We start from the raw sequence: 23,261 nt of genomic DNA, 5'->3' as shown, positions 1-23,261 counted from the left end.
TTCAGATGACGCGTTTTTAGATTGATCTTGATTTTTTTGGAATGAGAGTTGAGATTATATAAGCTCACTTGGTCACAATGAGAAAACCCCGGGAGATCCTATTTGCGCCTACATTAGGAAGGTGTCCATAGAGAAGAAAGGGAGACCTGGATTTCAGCGGATGTGGAAGAGAATATCTGGGAAAGGAAATTTCACCCCGTCTCCTTTTCCCAACTGTCTGTCTCAGAGGCGCTCTGAGTCATCTGAAAGTGAGGCACTTGGTACTGTGTGTTTCGTTGTTGGGGAGAATTCTGGCCACACCATCAATTGGTTTGGATTAGTTCATTTGTTTAAAATGACCTTTAGGGTCCAGATTTTTTTTTTTTTTTTGAGACAGGGTTATTCTATTATTTCGCTCTTGCTGTCCTGGAACTTGCTCTGTAGCCAGGCTGATCTCGAACTCACAGAGATCCACCTGCCTCTGCCTCCAGAGTGCTGGGATTAAAGGTAGGCACCCCCACTACGGGGCCCTAGGTTCTTGATTTTTATATTAGTAGAAACACTGCCAATCTCCACAGTGGCATGATACACATTTGGAAGAGAAGACTCCCTCCTTTGAGACATGGAAAGCGCTCCATTGTGGAAAAGTCTCCCTTGCCAGGACCTGTTTAAAGGGAAGTTCTGCCTCCATGAGGGAATGCATGGGTTGATTGCTGTGTGTGCCCAGAGTTGGCTTATGGTCTCAGGCTACATAACAGAAGAATAAGAGAATCCTGGGAGTGTCTCTGGGACTGAAGTGTTGGGGAACTGCAGTGGCCATCATTTGTGGTAACTAAAACAAAGGCTTTCAGGAAGGAAATGGAGGTCTGCCCCGCCCCGCCCACGTCCAGAGCGCCCCGCCCACGCCCAGAGCGCCCCACCCACGCCCAGAGCGCCCCGCCCACGTCCAGAGCGCCACGCCCACGTCCAGAGCGCCACGCCCACGTCCAGAGCGCCACGCCCACGTCCAGAGCGCCCCGCCCACGTGCACCTCTGTCTGTACCAGTCAAGTGTCCAGTGGTGCTGGCGCAGTAGGGAGCAGACCGGGAAAAAACAGTTCCTTGACTAATTTTATGACAAAAAAGAGAGTAAGTCAGATGGACGCTAAAGCGGCAGCTAGTCACAGCTTTCATGTATAGTAAAGGGGGCGTCTGAATAGTTAACTCCGGAATCAGACTACTCACATCTGCAGATGGCTCCCTGGTGAACCCAGGCCTTCTGTATGGAGGATGCTGCACAGTACCTGCTCCTGAAAGAAAGAATGCTAAGAAAATGCTGAGGTGTGCACGACCAACTGGGGTCTCAGGCTCTCCAGGCCGGCAGTCGTGGTGGAAAGAAAAGGGAGAAAGAAATACTAAGAAATCAGAGGCATGGGGTAGACAGTGTCCTTCTTCATAGAAAAGTTCATTACTTCTTTGTTTTATGTGTTTGAGTGTTTTGTCTGCATATGTATCTGATCATCACATGGGTACCTGATACCCTTGGAGGCCAGAGGAGGATATCAGATCCCCTGGAACTGGAGTGACAGATGGTTATTAGCTACCATGTGGGTGCTGGGAATCAAATCCTGGCTCCTCTGGAAGAGTGGACAGTGCTTTTTAACAACTGAGCCATCTCTCCTGCCCTGAGTTTTCTTATAATTTTCATAACTGACACCATCAGCAAGAACACTGACTTCTCAGGCAGCTTTGGGAGACAAAAGCCTATCAGTGGAGAAGCAAACACTTGAAAAACTGATTTCCTCACTACGGTTAGTCAGGGTTCTCAAGCTGCAGTGCCAAGCACCTTCTGGCTACATTATCCCATGGTAAGGTTTGGAGAAATAAAATAAAGTTATTTTTAAAAAGACAAATTCATGTAGAATCATAATCAAATAATTCAGGTTGGTCAGTTTGAGACACATGTCAAATTGTCATAATTCAAAAAAATTTAAAGCTTTATTAGCAAAGACAAAATTTTTATAACTTTTCTAGTAGAGAAGACAAAAGCCAATCAATAAGGAGATGTAGATAGTGTCAAATACAAACTCTCACTGCAATGAGAATTAATGATTTTACTGGTGAGCAGAGTTCAGGGGAGGTTTATAAGGAATATGACTTGATCTATAATAGTGAGGAGATGGGGACTCTGGGAATAGGTGGCCACATGGCAAAAACCTATAGAAGTATGCTTGGGAGTTGTCTCTGATGTCATCCAGGCTTGAACATGAAATATGATGATGATGGTGCTGAGGATGGAAAGAAGATGAATGCTGTGACAGACGCCCCCAGAGGTTCTGGCAGAAAGCAGGATTCCATTCAGTATGATGCATCCCAGGGAGTGACCCGCAGCATCGAGCAGATGTGGCATGGTTTTGGCTCACTGTTAAACTATGGAGTCTGGGATTTATATAATCGTGGAAGGTGTCAGGCTGAAAGGCATCACAACAGCTCTTATCCAAAGTAACTGACCGAGTGGGGGTGGCAGCAGCTCCCCACACGCATGGTTGAAGTAAAAACAACACTCCCCAAATACCAGGAAGTACTTCCTCCAACAAAGGAAAAAGTGAGACGCCTTTGATCCCATAATAAAGTCTTCCGGTGTGGCAGCTTCTTTGATGTGGCCGGGGGCTCTTGTGCACCTGTTGCCTGAGGTCACAGTGGCAGCGAGGATTAGCGAGATGCCCGGACTGACTCTGGTGGAGTCCTGACGCCACTGCTCTCACCAGGGAACACCTTGACACACGTCTGCTCTCTACTGCCCCACTCCCTTCCCTTTTAATTTTTCTAGCTAAATTTCCTGATAAATATTTCTATAATAATTACTTCATACAAATTTCCAATGTAGTTTTGTAATGTTCTTAACCCTAAGACTCAATCATTAAAATGACTCATTTCATAGCATAAACTTTTCAGTAAGAGCAATCTAGTTGACTCACTGTTGAAGCACCTCTCTCATCTTTCCATCCACCAGGTCTTTGCACTCCCTAGCTCCCCTTGTCCCTCACTTTCTAAATCTTTTCCAGAAGTATAAGGTCGGCTGAAATCCACGGTGAGCCGCACATTCTGCCTGAACACTGCAGTCTGGGTTTTTGTTGTTTTAATTTTTATTCTTTACATACTTTACGTCTGCCTGCAGTTTCTTCTACCTCCACTCTTCCCAGTCCCTTGCTACCTCCCCTCCCCCCCAAATCCACTCCTCCTCCATTTCCCTTAAGAAAACAAAAACAAAACAACAACAAAACAAAAGAGCATGCTCCCAAGGATGTCAACCAAACATGACATAACCAATTATAATAAGACTAGGCACAAACCCTCATATCAAGGCTGGATGAAGTAGGAGGAAAAGAGTCCCAAGAGCAGGCAAAAGAGTCAAAGACAACTCCCACTCCCACTGTTAGGAGTTCCACAAGAACACCAAGCTATTCAAATATATATGCAGAGGACCTAGCTCAGACCCATACAGGCTTCATGATTGTTGTGTCAGTCTCTGTGAGGACCTAGGAGCCCTGCTCAATTGGTCCTGTGGGTTGTGTTCTCATGGTGTCCTCTACCCCTCTGGTTCCTAGAATCCTTCCTCCCTGTCTTCTGTGGGGTTTCCCTGGCTTTGCATAGTATTTGGGTGTGGGTTTCTGTATCTGTTCCCATGGACAATGCCTCTCTGGTGACAACTGGACTAGGCATTGATCTATGGGTGTAGCAGAATATCATTAGGAATCACTGAATTTTATTTTTATTTTTTTTACCATCTGCTGCAAGCCATAAGAAAATGTAATGGAACTCAGCTACTGTCACAAAAGCTACTACTTGGAAAGGTCAAGGACTTTTCCAAAGGTCAAGCCACGGCTTAAGAAGTCTTGGTGATATTTTATCTTTTGTATGTATATTAGCCGATCCCTGCACTCATTTTCTTGTAAGCTATGTATGCTTCCAAGAACTCATAATAGTGTATTTGATCTGAAATACCTATCAAGCATCGAAAGCCAAACTGTCTCCTGATTTAAGGCAAATTAAGCTCGGATCCTCCTTTCTTATACAGCCTTAGTGGTATTTATACTAACTTTATAGACTCCTAACATTTTACCTAACCACTTCTAGGAATGTAGCTTGAACACATAAATTCCCTTTTTCTGATATATTATCTGATTTTAGTTCTTAGTTGACTTCCTCCTTTACCATTCCCCTTTGGGTTGTAAAAGAAAGCTTGATGGTCACTGCCTGAGGAAAACTCTTGTCTGCGTTTATGACCCTGTAAGAATTCAAGCCTGGTGACCTTGCTTTAGCTAGAGCAATGCTATTGCATGGGTATATAACTGTCAATCTCAGAGACTTGAGGAGGATTTGGAGGAATTTTTTGACTGGAGAACTAGAAGAATGAGATGGAAGATGAGGAAGAGCCAGATGGGGAAGAACAAGATAGGTAAGAATGAGATGAGAAAGACCAAGATGGGGTAGAACTAAGATGAGGGAATTAAGATAAAACTTAGAGGGGACAGGAGATAAATGTGGAGAGAAATCAGGCAAGAAAGGAGCCAGGCATGAGAGCAGAACTGAAGCTGTGTAGATAGGATGTTATCCCAGAAGAATAAATCTATGGACTAAGAGCTCAGTGTACTTAGATTTTTTTTTTCTGAAAATAATTCACGCCATTCATAGCTTCTCTTCTGGGTCCCTGGGAATATTATTCAAGTTGGTCCTTAATAATATTCAAGACCAGTCCTGTTTGGTTCTATCCTGGGTCTCTGGGCTACCCAGCCTCTGGTCCCACTCTTGGGCTTATATTCAAAGGATGTCACCCCATCCTACCACAAGGACACTTGCTCAACTATGTTCATAGCAGCTTTATTCACAATAGTCAGAAACTGGAAACAACCTGGATGTCCCTCAACCAAAGAATGGATAAAGAAAATGTGGTACATTTAAACAATGGAGCATTACTCAGCTGTTAAAAACAACAACATCATGAAAATTGCAGGCAAATGTGTGGCTCTAGAAAAAAAAAAACAACACCCTGAGTGAGGTAACCCAGACCCAGAAAGACAAACATGGTTTGTACTCACTTGTAAATGGATATTAACTGTAAAGTAGAAGATAACCAGGCTACAATCCAAAGAGGCTATAAGTGACAAGGAGGGCTCAAGGAGAATGTTTGGATCTCCCTGGGAAGGGGAAACAGAAGAGATTCTGTGGGTGGGTGGGGATGGAAACAGGAGGGTCCAGGGGAGGGGTGGGAGGGAAGAGTACAGGGAGAGACAACTGGAATGAGGGGAGTTTGGGGGCTGATTAGACACCCGTGCAGTGGAAACTCCCTGGAATCTACGAGAGTGACTCTAGAGAAGTCTCCTAGAAATGGCAGATACACAGCCAGAACCAGCCATCTTCTGTAACCAGGCAAGGCTTCCAGTGGTAGGACCGGGACACCAACCCAGCCACAGAACCTTTGACTGACAATCTGTCCTGCCTACAAGGTGTGCTGGGGTACTGGTGGTGCCAATCTTGTGGGAGCGGCCAACCCATGACGGGTCCAACTTGAGGCCCATGCCATGAGAGGGAGCCCAAGTCTACACTGCATGGGTCTCAGTCTGGGTTTTTTAAGTTGTCTGTTATTTTACGTTCCTCCCTCCTTATCCTGTGTCCACCTTCTACCTGTCTAGTCAGACCACCCCTCCCCATCTCCCCATCGGATCACTGGTACCCAGCTGTTCCCCTTTCCATTGTGTCCTTCCATGCTGCTGCAGCAGGGGTCCCATTTTACTTTCTTGATCTCTGCAGTTACTCCAGGTTATGTACTCACATCTGAAGACTTTGAGCTAGGAGCCTCTGACAAGAGAAAGCATGTGATGTTTTTCTTTCTGGGGCTAGGTTACCTCATTCAATAATGCTCCTTCCTAGTTCCATCCATTTACCTGCAAAGTTGGTGTTTTCTTTTTTCTTTATAGCTGAATTGTATTCCAGAGTCTTAAAGGATCATTCTCTTAACTAGTCTATTTAAAAGTACCTATAGTACCCGTGAGTTGGTGTATAAATATGTAGTTTAAATGAAATTTCCCTATCTGGGCAGACAAGATGGCTCCCTCAAAGAGCCAAAGACCATTCTAAAAACCCAACACCAATTTGAGAAGCCTTCTTTTGAGTTGTTAGTATGGGCTGTACAAGAGACTTCCTGAACATTCTAGGCTATTGCTGTTGCTCTTAGTTGTCCCGCAGAGACGGGAGGTTAGTCTCTATTGCTGAAGACACCATGCACTTCAAACACAGAGCCCAGAGGCTCCTGAGCTGGAACTGACCTGAAAGCCTCCTCCTCAATGATTAGCTTTTATGGTTCAGAAGGCACCACGTAAGCTTCCAAATTAGGCAAGCGACCAGCAGTTCTACCCAGCTACAATGCCCATGAGCCACAGGAATGACCAGTGTGGCACAACCCTAAGGATGCAGTGGTGGCACTCATACCTTGGTGGTAACCGACATCTCTCTAATTATACTTAATACTTCTCAACAGGAGGGAAATCATGCCTGATACTAGAAACCTAGCCATCTATGCAGGGCAAGTGAAGTCATGAATCGTAGAGGAGAACCTATAACAGCCGCCTTACTAAACCAGCATGGATCCTTAACTACACTCTAAATATTTATCTTTATACTCACAGATAAGTGTGGTTTCCACTCCTCATCATGAACGGTTCTCCTCTAGCAGACAGAAACCATTACAGAAAACCACAACCAATTGAGTCCAGGCCAGCTGATACATCTACACCCCAACTCCTGCGCCCAAGGCTCAAGGGCTGTTCCAGAGGACGGGGTGAAAAGATTGTAAGAGCCAGAGGAGCAGGAAACCTACTGTGAGATTGTGTTTCCTAGGAATGTCAGAAGCTACACCCACAAAGTCTCACCAACATACTGCCCAAATGTGAGCTGAACAAAGACACCCCTGATAAGCATGCTGGGGATTATGGGAAAGCCCAGGAGGCTCCACAGGGAAGTACAGGAAACCCAGGAAAACAGGGAGTGGGAGAACAGTCTTCCTCAGGAACCAGCATATCAGTTTGTCATCCAATACTTGTTGGATATCCACTACATATGTGCAGCATTATACATGCTGAGCCAGCTGCATTTCTGTATTCAGGGTGTGTGTGTGTGTGTGTGTACAATTAATGAAAAAAAGAGGTCATGAATTTGAAAGAGCAAGGAGGGGTATATGGGAAGGTTAAATGGAGGAAAGATGTAATTATAATCTCAAAAACAATAAAAAATGAATACAAATGTATTTGTGCCACTGGTGTGCCACTTATCATTTTGCGAGGATGCTGGTGATTTTGTCTTCACGTCTGTAGGTTTTACCTTTGCAGAAAGAGTCTTACTGGCAGAAATCTTTTGTAAGTCTAGGTTCAAAAATCCTTTCTTGTAATAGGTTCCTGTGGTTAAGAAGATATTTTCTTCAGGAGGGAGGGAAGTGAGGGGCTGTGCTGAAGGAGGAAGTGAAGATTTCTAAGACAACAGAGCACTGTTGAGTTAAATGATAATGATAGTATCAAATATTGAGGACTCTAGCTGGAGTTAAGGGAGAGAAATTGTTCTCTTAAATGGCTGTATTGGAAAAAAGAAATATCCTAAAAACCAATGGTCTTTCATTCCTAAAATTAACAAAACAATTATAAAATGAAACCAAAGAAAGTGGAAAGAATAGGTGATCAAGACAAGAAAATAAAATAAAAAAAGAGAAAGCCAGCAAAGTAGCTTCTAAAGAGTAAAATGACTATATTTGAAAAAGCCGCTAAAGTTGTTCAAGTTTTGGGGAAAATGATCAGGAAAAATGTAGAAAGCAAAATAGCCAGTTTCAAAATCAACTAGAGCAATGTGTCACGGCCAGCTGGAGAATGCCACGTCACAGCGAGAGCGATGTCACGTCACAGCAAGAGCAATGCCACGTACAGATTTGAAAATTCAATGGCTTTCTAGAGGAGTTCAAAATATCTACAAGAAAATCAGCAAGGTTTTGCTGTCTTTGTAAACCAAAGTGGTAAACTGCCCACCTCTGTGGACAGCTGCCACCGCAGATCTGAATTCCAGGACTTGCGTTTCAGTTGCTGTACTTCTGGTAGACACAGATGTCAACCAGCCCCCGGATGAGAGCTTACCGGAGCTGTCTTGTTCGCCGAATCGTGACCTCATGCAGGATATCTAATAAGAAAAGGAAGGCAGCAGACATCGAGGAGTCAGCAGGCCTTCTGGAAGCTGCAGTTTGAAGACGGTCTCGGAGAGTGTGCCTTCTTACTGCTTGCGGTGGGCGAGACAGTTCTTACTCTCTGAGTGTGAGCAGGGGCACGGGCTCTCCGTTGGCATAGCAACAGTATCCACACACTGCAGCATCTTTAAAACGAAGGCTGGTGGGACAATGACCTTACAGGTGTTCTCAGACACTTCCCAGAAGCCTTTGCAAAACTATTTAGGGAAATAACACATAGTGATGTTTAGATTAAATCCTTTATTTTGCAGGTGAAAGTAACAGTTTCATGAAACCTTACATTCCAATGAGAAAAGAACATAGTTTGGATTGTGGGTCAAGTTTGGGGTGTCTGAAGAATGAAGAGAATGATTTCACAGTGAGATATACTTCATGTGGAAATAAAAAAATGACTCATTTCCCAGAATATTTGCTAGGGAAAAGTGGAAGAAAGGGGGAACCCCCACAAATCTGCTGGCTTACACTTGGCATTCAGTTATCATGCCTAAGAGGTGACTTATGCCCATCACAGTTCATGTTAGAATTTTAGTTATAATTAACTTTCAAGAAAAGAGAGAGAGAGGGGAAGAGAGGGGAAGAGAGGGGAAGTAGGAGAGGAGAGGCAGAAGAGGAGAGAGGAGGGGGAGAATGAGAGACGAGAGAGAGAGCCTAAAAATTATTCCTTCTTTGCATTAGAAACTGCTCTGTAATTTGACAATTGATTTTCCATATCATTTTGTGGGGTTGGGATGTGTCCTTTTGTGGGGTTGGGATGTGTCCTTTTGTGGGGTTGGGATATGTCCTTTTGTGGGGTTGGGATGTGTCCTTTTGTGGGGTTGGGGATGCGTCCTTTTGTGGGGTTGGGATGTGTCCTTTTGTGGGGTTGGGATGTGTCCTTTTGTGGGGTTGGGATGTGTCCTTTTGTGGGGTTGGGATGTGTCCTTTTGTGGGGTTGGGGTATGTCCTTTTGTGGGGTTGGGATGTGTCCTTTTGTGGGGTTGGGATGTGTCCTTTTGTGGGGTTGGGATGTGTCCTTTTGTGGGGTTGGGATGCATCCTTTTGTGGGGTTGGGGTGTGTCCTTTTGTGGGGTTGGGATGTGTCCTTTTGTGGGATTGGGGACTAGTGCTTGACCATAGTGCCGCATGCATCCTTTGTCGACTATTCTATATTTCAAGTTTAAAATTATTGAGATGATCCATTTATGTTGGTATATAGAAATTACTTTATTTTTGATTGCCTAATATTACTCACCTGTCTTAATGTATGAAATATCCTAATCAACCAGAGGCCTACTAGTAAACATTTTTATGTCAATTAAGTTGCTGTAAAAATAACATAGAATGAATATCCATCATATATTCTAGTCTGGTCACATATGCTGTATTGTACAAATTCAAAGGAACAGAATTGCTCCATCCAATGTCTGTCCCCCTCCTCCACCCCCTTTACTCATTTCATGTTTTCTTTTGTTTTGGGGACAATGAGTATATAGTTCAGGCTGGCCTGGAGTTTGTACTTCTCCTACCTCTGCCTTCTGGGATTACAGGTCTGTGCTACCATGCTCACCTACATATGTACATTTGAAATTTTACTAGGTGCTACAAATTACTCTCACTGGGCTTTAATCAATTAATATCTAGTCCAATATTATGTGTTCATATCTGGTTAATGTAGCTTGTTATAAGTCTTGTTTATCATGGTCAGTCTGCTTTATAATAAAAAAAGGTCAGAGTGTTTTTCAATTTCTTTCTGAGAAAGATTAAACATATTTTCATATTTAAAAGCCATTTAACCTGCATGGGCCCGGACTAGACCCTCTGCATATGGGAGACAGTTGTGTAGCTGGATCTGTTTGAGGGGCTCCAGGTAGTGTGATCAGGATCTATCCCTGGTGCATGAGCTGGCTTTCTGGATCCCATTACCTATGGTCGGACACCTTGCTCACCCCGATGAAGCAGGAAGGGGCTTGGTCCTACCTCAACTGAATATACCAGGCTTAGCTGTCCCTCCATGGGAGAAGTTACCCTGTTGGAGGAGGGAATTAGGGGTGGAGGGGGTGGGAGTGGAGTGGGGGAGGGTTCAGAGGGCAGGCGATCTGTGGTTCATATATAAAATTAATTTTAAAAAAGTTAAAATAAAATAAAGCCATTTAAGCCAGGAGTGATGGTATATGTCTTTAACCCCAGCTCTCTGAAGACGGAGGCAGGTGGGTCACTATATAGCCAGCCAGGGCTATATAGTGACACCACTTTCTTTTCTATGAACTACTTATATGTACCTTCTGTTTTTGGGACTAGAGTATTATTAATCAATTTATAGGGTCTCTTCATGCATAAGATTCATTTTTATTATTTTAATAATGTGTATGTGTTTCATATGGGTTCCAGGAGCCAATGTTGGATCCTCTGCAAGAGCAGTATATGCTTTCAACCACCTGAGCCCAAACTCTAGCCCAAACTCTTCATTTAGTATGGATATTTACCCGTGGTGGTTTGAAAGAAAATGGTCCCCAATGGGAGTGACACTATTAGGAGGTGTGACTTTGTTGGAGTAGGTGTGGCTTTGTTGGAGGAAGTGCATCACTGTGGAGGCTGGCTTTGAGATCTCATCTATGCTTAGCCATGAGACAGACCACTTCCTATTGCCTGCAAGCCAGGAAGTAGGACACTCGGCTACTTCTCCAGCACCATGTTCTCCTGCCTGCTGCCATGTCCCACCATGATGATAACTGACTAAACCTCTGAACTGTAAGCCACCCTAATTAAATGTTTTCCTTTATAAGTGTTGCCATGGTCATCGTATCTCTTCACAACAATAGAAACCTTAAGACATTACCTTCGACAGTGGTAAATTGAAAATTTAAAAAATACTGTATACTGTTTGCATTTTGATTTTATTCATGTGTAACCATGTGTATGATAATTTTATGCTGTTTAATTTATTAGCATTTTCTTATAGGGTTTCCTTATTTAAGGGTTATAAAAAGCTCCTCAATAGTTTATATTGTTTTTGTTATAGATTCATTTTTTATTTCAATCTTTGATTCATCTTGAATTAATGTTGTTATAATACATGTGGTTGGTGTTCAATTTGGTCCATTTTCAATTATAACTTGGTCATTTCAACAAGTATTGACTAAGTCATCTTTCCCACTGATGAGATGGGATTTATAATAAATTAACCCCTTGTGTTTATTGTGGTCTAATGCTAGACTTTCTAAGGTATTTGATTGATGTTTGCTCTTATATTTGATTGTTTTGTGTATACATGTATTGGAATTATGCATGTTAGGCAGAAAAATGTCTCTTTTGTCCAAATATAGATTTAAATTCCTAGCACTTATAAACACATTCATTTGCATGGCAACGGAATCTTACAGATGTAGTTAAATAAAAAAACCTTGTGTTGGGGATACTTTAAAGATTATTTGATGGAGAAACTTGACTAAATTTCCAGAGAAAGATAGTGGTTCTAGCTTTAAAGATGGAGGCAGAGAGCCACAAAGACAGTGGCGACAGTGACTTCCGGAAGTTACAGGAGAGGAAGCCGACTCCCCAGCAGCGCTCTGGAAAGGAACACAGCCCCACCCACACCTAGCTCAGTGAGACCCACTTCAGACTTCTGCCCTCTAGAAAATAAACTTGCAGTGTTTGAACTGGCTGCAGTATTTTTTATCAGAGACCTTAGTAAGCTGATAAATGTGTACAGCATAATTATGTCTTAATGTCAAGGAGGCCCAAAGCACTCTTGTTCCACAGCTTCTTTGTCTTCTATATTCCCTGGCTATGTGTTGTTTTTAAATATGAATTTTATATTATTTAATTTGAGTGGTGCTGGGATTGAACTAAGAGCCTCATGCACACCCTCTACCACTGAGCCACATCCCAGCCTAATGGGAACTTTAGGAATCAGTTTTTCTAGTCTCCATGTCCTTTCCCTCCCCCAAATCAATCAAACAAAACACACAAACACCCACCTATTGGTGTTTGGGGCTGGGATTTTACTAAATATGTATTGACTTGGTGAATGTTGTCTACTCACTCTGCATCTTCTACGCCCAAGCATGCCATGCTGTGTCCTTCTCTCTGTGGGACGGGGTCTCACAATGAATCCCAGGCTGGCCTGAGGCTTGTGACCCCCTGCCCCTCAACTGCAGTTGACCGAGGTTTATTAACGCCCCCCCCCCCCCCCCCCCCCCCCCCCCCCCGCTGAAGCCAAGCTGTGATCTCCACGGACTTCATGATCTAGCAGGAAACACGTGTCTCCGCACTCTGGTTCCTACACTAGAAATGGCAACGGGATGTAGCTTGAATCTCTACCCCTTACCTTCTGTTATTTTATTTCACACCATTTTTTCTTCCTGCTGTTTGCTTTCATTTTGAGGAGACTTTTGAAAAATCACGTTCCATATTTGATTTCCAGTTTTCAGTTCCACCAAGTGTGGCACTGCTCTTCCGCTCCTCCGATGTCGCTGTCTTCTCCTGCCATCGAGTGGTGCTCCACCCTGCTGCCCCCGCTTCTCACCTCTTCCCTCTCCGCCACTTCCAGTCCCAGCTCACAATGGCCACCTGGTTGTCTTTCCTGAGGGCACCGGCAGTTGCTGGTTTTTGCTGAGACAGCATTTAGTTTTCAGATGCATCTTTAGCTTCCGGGTCACAATCATGTTGACCTGCTCACTGCTCTTGATACTTTATGGCTAAATAAGGTCAGCTCGAGGGTCAGCAAGCACCTGCCGCGATGCCCCCCCCCCCCCCCCCGCAAGCTTTAAACTAGATTAATAAAGCACATGTTAATGTTGTGTTAGCACTAATCAATGCTCAGTGCTGGCCAAGCCTTTCATCCTTGAGGGGTGGATTGTGAAGATTTTTTTCTGTGTCAGGTGATGAACCCCTCCCCCTTTAATTTTATCTACAGCTTGAAACCTTAAAAGAGTGATGCCAATCAAATTTCTAGTGTCTTTGACATTCTGTGAGAATTGTTGCTTTATTCAGGAAACATCTCTATCTACTTCATTTTCCCTGCCCCCCCCCCCCCACTTTGTTTCCTTGGTACAGAGCTGATGGGTTACATGAACACCAACCTCCCATAGTTGAAATCTACAGATTTTTTTTTAACCTTTGCTCCTGGTTGGAAGCACAGAAATATTAATGCTAATCCTCCACATGCTCACCGCCTAAGTTCTTCCCTGGAAGGTGCATTAACTTAGTGAATATAAGACGACATGACAAAGAAGAGGAGACTGTTTCCACAGCTGCTTCAAAATCTGTGTCTGTGTAAAGAAAAAGCTAGAGAAGTTTTCTTAGTTCGTGCTGAATTCAGTCTCTGAATCATGGAGATATTAGAAGGGGCGGGGACCAGCTGGGTGCAGAGTGCTCACCTAGTTGGGTTTGATCCAGTACCGAAAAAAATAAAGGAAGGATCACCTCACTCAGGATGATTTTTTCTAGTTCCATCCATTTGCCCGCAAACCTCATGATGTCATTGTTTTTTTTTCTGCTGAGTAGTACTCCATTGTGTATATGTACCACATTTTCTTTAGCCATTCTTTACATACATGCATAACTCAAGTTGAGGGGCATCTAGGTTGTTTCCAGGTTCTGGCTATTACAAATAATGCTGCTATGAACATAGTTGAACATGTGTCCTTATGGTATGATTGGGCATTTCTTGGGTATATTCCCAAGAATGGTGTAGCTGGGTCTTGAGGAAGATTGATTCCCAATTTTCTGAGAAACCACCATACTGATTTCCAAAGTGGTTGCATGTACTCACTCATAAGTGGATACTAGATGTAAAGCAAAGGATAATCAGACTGCATCCCACAGCTCCAGGGAGGCTAGTAAAGAGGACCCTAGGAAAGACACAAGGATCACCCAGCAATGGAGAAGTGGATGGGATCTATATAAGCAAACTGGGGGTGAGGGGGGTAATGCAGGGCAAGGGACAGGGGAATGAGAGCCCAGGGGAGCGGGAGGTTCAAGCTGGAATGAGAATAGAGTGGGAGAACAAGGAAAGAGATACCATGAAAAACGAAGGCACCATGGGAATAGGGAGAGGCAGAGTGCTAGGGAGGTCCCCAGAAATCCACAAAGGTGACTCCACCATAGACTACTGGCAATGGTCAAGAGGGTGCCTGAGCTGACCTACTCTGGTGATCGGATGGCTAAATACCCTCACTATCATAATAGAATCCTCATCCAGTGACTGATGGAAGCAGATGCAGAAATCCATGGCCAGGTCCCAGGCAGAGCTCCAGGAGTCCAATCGACGAGAGAGAGGAGGGATTCTATGAGCAAGAGATATCGAGACCATAATTGGAAAAAGTACAGAGACAACTAGCCAAACTAGTAGAAACACATGAACTGTGGACTAATAGCTAAGGAGCCCCCATGGAACTGGACTAGGCCCTCTGGATAAGTGAGACAGTTGTTTAGCATGAACTGTTTAGGAGGCCCCCAGGCAGTGGGAATGGGACCTACCCTTAGTGCATGAGCCAGCTTTTTGGAGCCCAGTGCCTATGATGGGACACTTTGCTCAGCCTTGGTGCAGGGAGGAGGGGCTTGAACCTGCCTCAACTGAATGTACCAGGCTCTGCTGACTCCCCATGGGAGACCTTGTCTTGGAGGAGGTGGGAATGGGGGAGGGTTGGAGGGAAAGGCTGGGGGGTAGGAGGTGGGAGGACAGGGGAATCTGTGGCTGATATGTAAAATGAATAGAAAATCTCTTAATTAAAAAAAAAAGGAAAAAATAAAAGGAGTACGGCCTACCTTCTTCTTCTCACCTCTGCTGTGTGGCTCTGTTCCTGGGCTGTCTAGCTGTACTTTCTCCTAAAAGGTGAGGATGTTCGTCTCTCCTTTATGCAGCTTTCATGACTGAGAGACCCAACATTTTATCATCAGCCATGTGCAGTTTTTGACGTCATGTTTTGAAATAGTTTTCCCCTATTAAGCTGGCTTTTAAAAATAATTATTTTCTCCCAATAATCGATTCATCAAAATCACATGTGACGTTAGACAAAGCTTCAGGGAAGCCTGGGACAAACATTTCCTCAGAGAGAGGATAAAATCCAAAACCAAAGAAGGCAGACAGCTAGCCCACCACGGCCTTTCCAGGAACTGTAAAAGTTCCAAAGGCTCCTTAATATGTTGTACCTTCCCCAAACACCCCATTTTTGACTCAATGAAGGCTGTGGGGTCTGAGTACCTCAAGTTTTGGAATGACTGGATATTCAAGGAAGTAAAGAGCTTAAAAAGGCCAAAGACTGGGTTGGTGGGTCCAGAGGGAGAGCAGGCTTCCACTGTGCTGTCCTCTTCAGGATTTAAACTTGAATAGTTCAAGGATTATTGGAGGAAGTCAGCTAACCTTGGAGAGTAGTCCAGCCTTGTTTTCAGTTATGCATGTATGTTTATGTATGTTTGGAAGTGTGCATGTGTACACATTTATGCACACATGAGGATGCACACACCCGCACACGTATACAAGGCCTCTGGATCAGTTTCAGTAAAACCTGCATCTGTGAGGAGGTACTCCCTGAGTGCCTTCAATAAAAAAGTCACTGTGTGTCCTGTGATAACACTGAACAGACCGCAGAAGCCTCTTATCTTAGGTATACAGTAACGCAGCATAACTCAAGCCCAAAGAGAACCTGAAACATTGTGGAACGGTGGCCACAGTAGCATGCCAGTGGAGTAATAGGTCTCCTGGAGCATGAGCCAGGATGGTTTTATTGAATTCAGTTGACTTAGCTGGAATAAACCCAGATAGGCATCACATTTACAGGAAGGTGCCAGCAAGAGGGCAGGTTATTACAAGCACATGTAGAAGATAAGCAACAGAAAATGGAAGAAAATCAGAGATCAGAAAGAGGCCCAAGTGGCTGCTGGCTCAGTTTATGACCCTGAACAGGTCTACACGTAATTTGACTAAGAAACATAATTATTTTCACATATACAGAGAGGAATGGCGTATTAGCTCTCTTAGGAACCTGCTGTTACAGTTATTGACGAGCATCTTAATACTTAATTGAGGGTCTGCCTTTTTGCAGATAAGTATTTTCTTTGTTTCCATGCTCCTTAGAAAGTTAAAACATATGAAAAAGTGCTTCTTCTTGATAATTATTTGACAATGTGTTTTAAACATGGCCCCCCCTTAGTCTCCTTCGCTTTCCACACAGACAAACCAGCTCATTTTTTGAAATGGTCCCGTTTTCTCCCCTTGGCTTTCCACACAAACAAACCAGCTCATTCTTTGAAATGGTCCCAGTTTCTCTCCTTCGCTTTCCACACAAACAAACCAGCTCATTCTTTGAAACGGTCCTGTTTTCTCCCCTTCGCTTTCCAAATGTGTGATTTACATGTGTATGTGGTTATTTCCACATCTGAGGCTTTGTCGAGGCCCCGATGACAGGACAGGTGGACACACTGACTCTCCTGCTTCTGGAATCTTTCCCGCATCTTGGCGCTTCACTGTGCGTCATTCAAGATATCAGGTTAACTGTGTGGCTGGTGGAAACTCTGTCTTGACTGCCTTAGCTGCTGATTTTGATCCTTTATGACAGAAAGGCCATGTCTCTGCCGAGTTATCTTTACAGTAAAACACCATGCCTTTCTAACTAGGACTTCCTCATTGACGTCCATTGCTCAGTAGACATGTCCTTCTACACAGCGTCTTGTAGCAGCGTTCTGTTCTCAGAGTTCCCTGCAGTGACCACCACACACTCTGCTAGTGTGTTTTGGAACCATTGCTGTCACAGCTGCCCTCCTCACCACACCATGAACTTTAAAGTATTTCTCAGGGTTTGCCCAAGTTTCTAACTTGTATGCATGGTTTCTGATGCATCTCAAATCTCTCAATCCCCTCACGTGTGTGTGTGTGTGTGTGTGTGTGTGTGTGTGTGTGTACCTGTGTATGTGTGCACCTGTATGTATGTGGTGTGTGTGTGTGCATATATCTGTGTGTTTGCCTCTGTGTGCATCTGTGTGTGGTTTGTGTGTGTACATGCATCTGTGTGTGTTTGTGTGTGTACATCTGTGTGTGTTGTGTGTGTGCACCTGTATGTGTGTATCTGTGTGTGTGTGTGTATCTGTGTGTGTGTGTGTGTGTGTGTGTGTGTGTGCAATGATGACACCACACTTGATCTTAGCCAAAGGGCCGTGAAGCAATGTGCTGTAATGGTGATAATGGGAATTTTTTTTTCAGAGATAACACTGTGTGATAATAAGCAGATAAACTTTTGTTCCTGTGTCTCGTTTAACTCAGATTTTTATCTTTCTGTTTACTAATGCCTTGGGTTCTCTCTGAATATATTCTCATTAATAGCTCTTGACTTGCAAATGGGCTTTAGAAGACCTACTTTAGAAGGCCTACTGTGTGGTCTGTAACCCTTTGAACACTTCTCTTGTCCCCAGGCAGTTCTTTTTCCCTTCCTAAACAGCCGGTTTTAAAGCAGATAATGTTCAATGGGCATCTGCCCTGTACTGGGCCTGGACCTGGAAGGAAGACGGAGGCAAGGCTTCAACGTGCTCTGTCTTCTAAGATGGAGCAGAGCGGGCCAGGCACAAGTGAATGACTCCAACATGGAGCAGACCGTGAAAAACACACAGAAAAAAGTCAGCAGTTGAACGAGGAAGAGACCTACTGGGGACTTTCCAGGAGGGAATTGTGTTTCATGCTTTACGTTCTCTCTTTCCTAACAAGAGGAGCATCCTACATCACCAACCACATCATCCATTCACTCTTTAGTCTTCAGTTAATCCATTCTTTCCCTGCTCTTAATCACCTTGTCTGCTTTCTGCCAAGGCTCCTACCAAAGATTGTCTCATCTCAAGCACACCTGGTGAGGTGCCTTACATACTGGTAGCCATGGAGGCTTGTAGAGGTGGGGAGCAGGATCAGGGCGGGTACATTTCTCCCCATATGTAGATGAGCCAAGCCTGACCACTCCAAAAAGAATGACCCTGGAAGTCCCTGGACGATGCTATACATACATCTAGAGTGCTAGACTGGTCAGTTTACAGAGACGGCCATGCCCACTGTGGCTGGATTCCAGTGGTGTGGTATGTGGTATGCACTCAAGATTTGAAGGTGTCAGAAACATTCCCTTCTTTCAGCGTGGGACAGGGTGGACCCAGCATCTCTGAAAGGTAAATACAAACCCCTCTCTCCCTGTGCAGGAGGGTTCTCCAGCCTGTTTACAGAGCATCGCCTTTGTCGACACTGCGCATAGTTCACATTTTTCTTACAGGTTCAGGCTACCTGCCAGAGACACTGCTCAGCTCTCTCGGGCTGCACAGCAGTTTCTTCAGGAGCGTAATCCTTCGTCTGCCTTGCCCTGCACCTTTGAGCTTACGTTTCCTCCTCGCTGTATGTGGTGGTATTGTGTTCACCAAAATATTGTGTACCTTAATAAATTTATCTGGGGTCAGAGAACAGACAGCCACTAGATACAAAGGCTAGAAAATGGTGGCACTCACACCTTTAATCCTAGCATTCCAGAGATAGAAATCCCTCTGGATCTCTGTGAGTTCAAGGCCACATTGGAAATAGCCAAGCATGGTGACACGCCTTTAATCCCAGAAAGCCAGCCTTTAATCCCAGGGAGTGGTGGTAGAAAGTAGAAAGATATATAAGGCGTGAGGACCAGAAACTAGAGGCATTTGGCTGGTTAAGCATTTGGCTGGTTAAGCATGTGGCCTGGTTAAGCTTTCAGGCTATGGAGCAACACAGTACAGCTGAGATTCATTCTGGATGAGGACACAGAGGCCTCCAGTCTGAGGAAACAGGACCAGCTGAGGAAGTGGCGAGGTGAGATAGCTGTGGCTTATTCTGTCTCTCTGATCTACCAGCATGGACCCCAATAACCGGCCTCGGGTTTGATTTTATTAGTAAGAACTTTTAAGATTCCTGCTACAGCTGTATACAACGCACCAGCCAGCACAGACTCGGGCAACTACTGGTTTCTTCTTCCTGAGATGACGAACCCTGATCGTCTGGGCAGGTCACCACCACTTAGATGGATGCTTCTCCACGAGATGACCTTGACTGGCAGCCCACTACCGAGAGGACCGTGTCAGGACCTTGTGCGGCACTATGGGAAAGCGTGGCTGGGTGCTGTTTTGTTTTGTTTTTCTCCCTTCTGCCCACTCCTTTTGTCCCTCCTCTTAAAGAAAAAAAAAATCCCAGGATTGAAGAGCTTGAAATGAACTAAATCAGTCATTGTCATACAGGGAACCTTTGCTGGGATCCAAACACGACTCCACTTAGATCCCCCTTGTCTCTTCCACCATCACGGGCCTCCCTGCTCTCCGTAGCTTGGCACCCCACCTATGGCAAGCTCATCAGATGAAGTCCTCCCCGTGTCCTTCGACTCTGTTGCCCTGGACGTGGGTCCCAGCACAGGGCACAGGTCTGGAGGTCCCTGACTGGTAACTGCTGCAGAGGGAATGCTTGGGGCAAGTGGGCGGCTTTCCTACTGGATCTCACTGGAAAGGGATGGGTGGTGATAACAAGCAAACGACGTGTTCCCCTGGGTCACCCTGTGGTAAGATGGACCCCAGCAAAGTTTAGGCAGCCATTCCAGCAGCTGTCAGGCTCCATTTATGAGATGTTTGGAGCTACACATGATCACAGAGTTCCCTACTCCCAGGATAACTCTCCAAGTGGCCCCTTGCAGACGATGAGCAAGTTGAGGATCGTCTGGACGTATCACACTTCTCACTTACAGAGGTCAGTGGACTCTTTCAACTTTTCTAAACTTTCTACGTCAAAAGCCTCTCCTTCCGAGGTTTGTAAAGAATGTGATAAAGTTAGTAAAAGTGACTTCGGAAGAAGAATTCTCACAAACAAGAACAAACAACCAGACAGCTTGAATTTCCAGAGTGGAGCCAAGGCTTTGCAGTACACCTCTCTCCTGCATGCTGGAGAGTCCTAGAGGAGCCAGAAAGACGTAGAGCACTTGTGATATTTTCATGAACACTTTACAGTTTCTCATTTGTCCTTAATGTGCAAAGGACGTGAATTACTCTGGCTAGGGCTTGCTGCTTTCAGGATTGATATGTTCAATTTTTAGTGAACTCTTCCCAGTGCTTTTACTCCCAACTAGAATCCAGAAACATAGAGAAACAACTAAATTAGCAGTTGAATGAAGTCAGGCTAATTTATTCCAGCTTTTAAAACTACTTTTAGTTACATTTATATGTATGTGTACACACATGTACTAGGACACATATGCAGAGGACAGCTTGTGGGAGTCAGTTCTCTCCTTCCGCCATATGTATCCCAAGGGATCAAACTTAGGTCTTTAGGTTTGGCGGCAAGCATCGTTACCTCCTGAGCCAGCTTCACGGGCCAACCTTTGTAACGTCTTGCCGTAGGGAAGCCACTGGGGTGGGTATCATGGAGGACAGAAAGACACGTGAGAAAGGAGTGCTTCCCTCTGGGAAGTAGAGGACCACTTAGGGACCCAAGAGAAGCACACAGCATCTCTATTTATCTATTTATTGAAAATAGATTCTTCTCTCATACAATACATCCCAACCACAGTTTCCCCTCCCTCTATTCCCAGCTCCTCCCACCTCCCCTCTCCCCCAGATCCAATCCCCTCTGATTCTTCTTCAGAAAAGGCAGGCCTCCAAGAGACAACAGCCAAACAGCACAAAGCAAGACACCACAAGACAAGGCAAAAGTCCTCATATCAAGACTGGACAAGGCGACCCAACAGCAGGAAAAGAGTCGGAGACCCACCCTCTCCCACTGTTAGGAGTCCACAAAACACCAAGCTAACAGCCATGACATGCGCAGAGGACCTGGTGCAGGCCCACGCAGGCCGTGTTTGCTGTTTCAGTCTCTGAGTCCATATGAGCCCTGCTGAGTTGATTCATTGGTCCATGTTCTCTGGTGTCCGCCATCCCCTCTGACTCTTATGATCTTTCCTCTCCCTCTTCCGCAGGGTTCCCCATTCTTGGGCATACACCCAAAGGACATTCCATCCTCCTACACAGACACTTGCTCAACTATGTTCATAGCAGCTTTATTCATAATAGTCAGAAACTGGAAACAACCTAGATGTCCCTCAACTGAAGAATGGATAAAGAAAACGTGGTACGTTTAACACATAGCATTTCAATTCAGAACCTTCTAAAGGTATAAATTAAGTACATGGGCTCTGTTTATGCCAGTGTAGGAGACATAAAAACAAGAGAGATGTTTCAAAAACACTAGCTTAGATATTAAAATTATCTAAGATAAGTGTCTAAACATTTTGCTCTGTCAGCCTGGAGAGAGCAAGCCTTTTCTGTCCTGGTACCTCATTCATGGCAGGCACTTGGATTACCATTGGGTTTAGCCAGTGTTTATGAGACCCACACAGAGAGTCTATGATTCATCAGTCTCTCTGGAGCACGAGCATAAAATTCATGTGTGGTTTGACTTTAAAAGCCTTTTGTGTGGCTGAAGTGTGAGCTCATTAACACGACTGTGAGTGTGTGCTGTGGTGGAAGTGGCCAGAGATCTTCATATGTGGGAGAACTGTGGGCAAATGGGCACGCGTGTTTGTTAAAAGTAGGTGAGGTTCCTTGCTTCTTCCTCTGTTGAAAGGCTAGGTGTGTCATGTGAAATCATGTGTGCTATAAGCCCAGGAAAGTAGCTTCTGGGTCCTTTGCCTCCTGGGGGAGGGTTGCTCTGGCTTATTCTTGTAGGGAGAAAGTTACATCACAAATCATGTGTTAGCAGGTAACTGGTTTTCCTCATCATTTCAAACTTCTTTCTAAAAAGTAAACTTTATAGTCCTTCATTGACTTGTTTAGTTCATATTTATGCCAAATATACCTTATTAAAAAAACACTTTAAATACATTGCAACCTGATACATTCTACAGAATAAAACATCTAAAAATGAAACAAAACTTTGCCACTAAACTGGAGAGATCATTAGCAGATGCCGAGATACAAGTGTTCTTTCTTGCAGAGAACTTGGTCTTCAACTTCTTGGCATGAGAGGTAACTTAAGTTATGTGGAACTATTACATCATCACCAACCAGCCTTAAACTGGGTTCCTGATCCCAGCAGGAGGCAGAAAAGGAGAAGAAAGTATTGATCGGTATGTCTTATGGTCTATACCCTAAGTTTATATTTTAATTAATTTTTGAGAATTTCATATCTGAATGATGTATTTACATCATTTCCCCTCCCTCTTCTCCTTCCAAGACCTCACTCCATGTCATCGCCCCTATTTCCTCTCAAATTCATGGTCTCTCTAATTATTGTGTATACACAAGCATAAATATGTGGCTATAGCTTGCTGAGTCTATTTTATGTTGCTTGCATGTACATGTATTTTGGGGCTTGTCTTGGTGATGGATGACCACCTAGCTTTTCTCTGGAGAAAACTGATTCCTCTTCTCATTAGCCATTAACTGCTTGCTGCTCTTCACATGGAGGCGGGGCTCTGTGAGACTTTCCTCTTCTGGTATTATCATTGCTCTGATCTTGTTTAGGGACATACTGAGATCTTATGACGACAGCTTCCCTTTATATCCAGAAGACACAATCTCACTGGTGATGCCTTGTCTCCTGGGTTTTCTGTGATGTCCCATAAGACTTAGGTTTATTTTGATAGGACATGTAGATAAAAATATGGAATGACAATTGTCTTTGGAAATTGTTTGGGTGCTACAGAAAGAAGGAATAAAGCGGGATTTTCTTAAGCTGAAGCAGTACTGGGAAATTCCCTCTTGACGGGAACGGCAATTTTGACTTATTTTTAGAAAGACTATCAGTGCTAGCTGCTTTCAGGCCCAAAGCTGCGAGAAAGGGACTAACTGTTAATAACAGCCACTTGTATTGTGATAAGAATTCGATCGAAATTTAGAAGACGGGCTGGCGTGTTAGACGGCTCAGCGGGTAAAGGTCCCTCTGCCAGGCCCAAGGACCCGGGTTTGAGCCTGCGAACCTCCTTGGTGGAAGGAGAGAAACAACTCCACAAATTTGTCCTTTAATTGCTGCACAAACACTGCAGCTTGCACGAGCACACACACACACATACACA

The 23,261-nt window shown here is 44.3% G+C and overlaps 1 long non-coding RNA gene across 1 annotated transcript in view; it reads right to left on the bottom strand.

Moving 5' to 3' along the window:
- Positions 1-8,337, bottom strand: part of LOC121823986 (uncharacterized) — a 62,078-nt gene extending 53,741 nt beyond the window's left edge. Inside the window, exon 1 of the long non-coding RNA XR_013045970.1 lies at positions 8,132-8,337. This is a non-coding gene — a long non-coding RNA (uncharacterized LOC121823986). The remainder of the gene's footprint in view (positions 1-8,131) is intronic.
- Positions 8,338-23,261: the final 14,924 nt, after the last annotated feature.

Source organism: Peromyscus maniculatus, chromosome 19 (genome assembly GCF_049852395.1).
Source record: "Peromyscus maniculatus bairdii isolate BWxNUB_F1_BW_parent chromosome 19, HU_Pman_BW_mat_3.1, whole genome shotgun sequence".
Lineage (NCBI taxonomy): Eukaryota > Metazoa > Chordata > Mammalia > Rodentia > Cricetidae > Peromyscus > Peromyscus maniculatus.
This window is presented reverse-complemented; position numbering and strand designations above follow the sequence as displayed.